At 41.2% G+C, this 5182-nt stretch overlaps 1 non-coding gene across 1 annotated transcript; it reads left to right on the top strand.

The window, feature by feature from the left end:
• Positions 1-4857: 4857 nt before the first annotated feature.
• Positions 4858-4964, top strand: LOC120274358. The gene has a single exon (XR_005540884.1). It is a non-coding gene; the product is annotated as a small nucleolar RNA R71 (small nucleolar RNA).
• Positions 4965-5182: the final 218 nt, after the last annotated feature.

The following is a 5182-nucleotide window of genomic DNA, read 5'->3' as shown; positions in this document are numbered from 1 at the left end:
GTAGTATCGGGGTAGTATGAAATTCCTGTTTTCTTCTCTTTTCGCCCAAATGATATCTTCTTGTTCTCCATGGCTCCCTTATGCCCTACAAAGCAAACAGTAGACAATTAAGTGCAAAACGGGCATTAAACCTCATAAAATACATGCAAAGTGAATACGATATATACATGAAAACATCTACATTTAGACACTTATCAAATATCCCCACACTTAAGTGTTGCTTGTCCCCAAGCAAACAACTCATGAAAAACAAAGAGACTGAGATGTGTCTAAATTCATTACCTCTGGCATCAAGTAAATATAAGACTCCAAAAGCAATGGACAATGATACATAGATATTGAGTCATAGTTAATAAGCATAATAAAAATATCCTGTCTCACCCCTTATATGTCTGTGCCGTGTAAGTGAATCTTATATCTCATATGTCCATATCTGGTCTAGCCTAAGGACTTCAATCAGTACAGCTCTAGATGCTAATCACTCCACTTACGAAGAATACTAAGTCTTAAACTACTAAGTGCTACTTCAATGGCCAAATAAGATCCTTCTAATTCTATACCTTGAAACTAAGTCCACTTTCTACTCAAAACCTTTGGTAGGTACTCAAAAAGATCACTAGGTTTTATTTTCATTTCACTTTTTTTCGAGTCGGACAAATGTAGACTACAAGAAAATCATTTTGAAATCTTTCTGGAGGGTGCACATGCTGGTTATGCACAAGAGCCACCCAACTACTCGATTACAGTCCACATAGACACATTCATGCTTCAATAGCAGAGGAATACTGTCATAGACTCATTTTTTTCATTCATTTCATTTTCATTTTTTTTACATTCACCCTAGATCACATCTTCAGAGTACACTACATGCCACAAAACTAGGATTAGCTCAACAAGACTTAGAAGTTCTTAAGAGTCCATTGAAGGAAAGAACTTAGTGTTCTAAGGCCAAGTACTCAAAGTAGTGTGTTACGCATACAAGAGAGTTAGAGAGTAGTCACATTGGCTATTCCCAGGGCATCGACAAAAAAATTCAGTGCACATGACAATACTAGGGGTAAAACAGGATTCAATAAAGCATAGAAACAAGTAACTCACATCAATCATTAGTCCAAGCTAAAAGAATCTTACAAGAATGAACAAAGCCATCATAGGTAACACTAGCATGTAGCAAATGATCCTAATACATGACATACACCCATCCCCACACTTAGTGTTGTACATTGCCCTCAATGTACACTAATCATGAAAACATGCAAGATGAAGCAATGCAAATAATAAAGGCGGGTGAAAACGAACTTCCCGGTTCATCTTGTGCTCGTCGTGAGGTATGACTCGACAAATGGTGTGGTGTGCAATACATGTCTGGTCCGGCTTACACCAAATGGAAGGAGGGCACACCAAGCTTCCTTAATGCTCTGCAAAGCATGAAGGGGACATCATCATTCCACAAAAACTTACAAAGGAGAGATGGGGAGTAATCATGCAAAAAAACTAAAAACAAAAATACAAAGGGAACATAAAAAAACTAGAAAAATAAAAATCTAAAACAATAAAAATAAATTGTCCATGCTCATCCTTGTCCTTAGAATTAGGTCTCTCATCACAAACATGACATCTTGTTCCATGTGGTCACCCGTGTGGTGTAAATATCACTTCATGGTTGCTTGTCAATTTCTTCATCCCCAAAAATTCCTACAAAACCATGAAAAACCCCAATCAAGCATAGAGGAATCCAATATGATTCAAAATGTAGTGTAAGAGATGAAGAAACAATGAAAAATATGATGTATTCTACCCATACGGCTGTATGGGGGCCGTATGGTTACTGTTCATTTTGACAGAACCTCCCCAAAAAAATGAAAATCAAAAATTATTTTTACATAAATTCAAGGGAGACTTCATCCATAACAATCACACCATCCAAACCAAGCAAAATGCTAAAGAAATTCCACACAAAAGCTCCAAGAATGCCCAAGAAATGAGAAAGATAAAACTAGGGCATAGAAAAAGCATACCGATGAAATCTTGAGAAAACAAGCTTTAAACTTGAGGAAAACTACTAGATCGATGTCTCAAATGGATGAGGAGAATATTTAGGAGAAATATGAGGATATTTGGCCAAGAAATGAGTGAGAAAGAAGAGAAAAAGTCGGTGGAAAAAGAGAGAAAAGAAGAATGGAAGAGAGAGAGTGAGGATGAGGGATAAAAAGGGGGGCCCGCCCCATACGGCCCCTATACGGCCCCGTATGGGGGCCGTATGGGTCGAGAGCCCCCTCTCGGCCGAGAGGAGCCGCATCTCAGACGGCCCCGTATGGGGGCCGTTTGAGGGGCCGTCTGAGATGGCACATAGCCACGGGTTGGCTCTGTGTTCGTCTCAGACGGCCACCATACGGCCAAGTAAGGCCGTATGCCCTTTAAAACCATTTACAAATCTGAAAACTTGCCCCAAATGATGTAAACATGGTGTGGCAAGGTCGAAGGCATCTCCAAACATGAATGAAATGAATAAAACGATGATCTAGTGCATGAATTAACACCTAAACATGAGTTTCTCAAGAAGTTGCACAAATATACCACAATTAAAACGATGAGAGCACTATGCCAAGTGTGTGAGCATGAACTTATTCAAAAGTAAAACAAGTCTAAGAAATACGAGAATTGAAATGAACTAAGACCTAGAATACAAAAAATGCAAGAAAACACCACCGAACACTTGGGTTGCCTCCCAAGAAGCGCTTGTTTAACGTCATGAGCCTCACGTACCTTTTTCTTACCTCGTGAGGGCTCAAAGAGTTTGAAACCACCCCCGGTTTCCTTTGTACCATTGTTTCTTCCCGGTAAATTTAGTGACAACATTGAAAAGACCTCAAATGGCTCATGAGTAGAGAGGGGTGAAAAATTTACCTTTCCTCCATGAGATGTGGGGTGATGAAGCTTGTTACCTTTCTTTTTTCTCCCATGAATCTCCCTCCACATCTTCTTCACAAATGACTCTTTTTTCACTTTTTCCTTAGCATTAGTGCAGGACACCCTCTCTTTTGGTTGCTTCAAGTTATGAATTTGAGGATGGTGGTGAGGTTCTCCTTGTTCTTCATTCTCCATCTCCTACAAATACTCATCCAAAGGGTTTATAGAGAGCACCTCCTGCACACAATCAGAAATCAATCTATCAGTTTCTTCAATGAAGTAAAGTGTGTCATCATGATCTAAAGAGTGTTTCATGGCAACCGGCAAAGTGTGCACCACTTCCTCTTCTCCGACTCTTAACGTTAACTTTCCTCCTTTCAAGTCAATCAAGGCAGCCGAGGTGCTGAGTAATGGTCGGCCAAGAATCAGTGGTATCTCCACATCTTCATCTATGTCTATGATGACAAAATCCACGGGAAAAACAAATTTGTCCACTCGGACAATTACGTCTTCAACAATCCCACGAGGTTTTCTTGTTGATCGATCCGCCAATTGTAAGGTCATCCTCGTGGGCCTCAACTCATCCAAGCGAAGTTTCAAATACATGGTGTAGGGCATGACGTTTATGCTAGCCCCTGAATCCGCTAGAGCATTTTCTTGGATTCCACATTCAAGCATGCACGGGATAATGAAGCTTCCCGGATCTTTCAACTTTTGTGGGAGCTTCTTTTCTAGGATGGCTGAGCAATTCCTGGTAAGCGCAATCATGCCCTCTTCCTCCAACTTTCTCTTGTTCGTAAGGAGCTCTTTTAAAAACTTGGCATATTTCGGCATTTGAGTCAACGCTTCAACTATCGGGATGTTCAAATGGAGTTGTTTGAAGATGTTCATGAATTTTTCGAAGTGAACATCCTCCTTCTCATGCTTCAATTTGGTTGGATAAGGGATTGAAGGTTTATACTTGGATGATTTTGTTGGTCCTTGTTGTTGGAACTTGGCATTTCTTCCCTGATTTTTGTCTTCACTATTTTCTTTAACTAGCTTGGGGTCTTCCCAGGAGGCTACCCCACTTTTCTTGACACTTGGGTCAACCTCGACCCTTGTCTCCACCTACCTCCCGCTTCTAAGAGCAATGGCCTTTAAGTGCTCCCTTTGATTGTCTTCCGTGTTGCTTGGAAGACAACTTAGAGGACATTCAGAGTGTGCCTTCGCGAGTTCCCCCACTCGATGCTCAAGAGATTTCACAGAAGCTTGGAGGTTTCTCAAAACAGAATCTATCTCACTGAACTATTTGGCGTGCTGAGTGAGTTGAGCATTCACCTTGTCAAATTGTGCATCCATACTACTAGTTAGATTATTGAACCTGTCATTGGTAATGAGCATAAACTTGGCAAGGACCTCTTCAGTAGAAAACTTCCTCTCAAAGGCCGGTTGTTGGAATTGAGATCCTTGAGATGGTGTACCTCTTTGTTGTTGTTGGCCTTGGTTCCATGAAAAATTTGGGTGGTTCTTCCACCCTGGATTGTAAGTTGAGCTATACGGGTTCCCTTGGTTTTGTTGCCCTCCAATGTAGTCAACATTCTCAATGGACGCAACTGAGGAGCTAGCAATTGGACATTGGGCTGCATCATGCCCACCACCATAAGTGCTACAATTCATCACTAATTCTGACCTCGAACTACTGCCCATAAGAAGATCAAGCTTTCGGGTCAACACATCAACCTTCGCGGCCAAGGCATCATTTCTACTAACTTCATAAAACCCAACAGTCTTTTGTGTAGATCCTCTTGAGGCCCAATGCGATTCATTGCTTACCATAGACTCAAGTAATTGTTCGGTCTCATCGGGATACTGTTGCTAAGGGAACCACCTGCTGCGGCATCAATGAGTTGGCGAGTAGCATAATTCAACTCATTATAAATGATTTGTACTTGCATCCATGAGGCAAAACCATGGTGGAGGCACCTTCTAAGGAGATCCTTGAATCTTTCATAGGCTTCAAACAATGTTTCGGACTCCCCTTGTTTAAAGGCTGAAATTTCTTGCCTCAACTTCGCCTCTTTGCTTGGCGGAAAGAAACTCCCAAGGAACTTTTCAACAATATCCTTCCATGTTTTAATAGACCCCGGAGACAATGATGTAAGCCAACGATATGCCCCGTCTCCCAAACTGAAGGGAAATAGCATCAAACGGATAGCATCATCCGACACCCCATTAATCTTGAATGTAGAGCAAATTTGGAGAAACCTGGAAAGGTGGTCATGTGCATCTT

This window comes from Dioscorea cayenensis, chromosome 12 (assembly GCF_009730915.1).
Source record: "Dioscorea cayenensis subsp. rotundata cultivar TDr96_F1 chromosome 12, TDr96_F1_v2_PseudoChromosome.rev07_lg8_w22 25.fasta, whole genome shotgun sequence".
In the NCBI taxonomy this organism is placed as follows: Eukaryota; Viridiplantae; Streptophyta; class Magnoliopsida; order Dioscoreales; family Dioscoreaceae; genus Dioscorea; species Dioscorea cayenensis.
The sequence above is the reverse complement of the archived record's forward strand: the minus strand, read 5'-3'. Positions and strand labels throughout refer to the sequence as shown.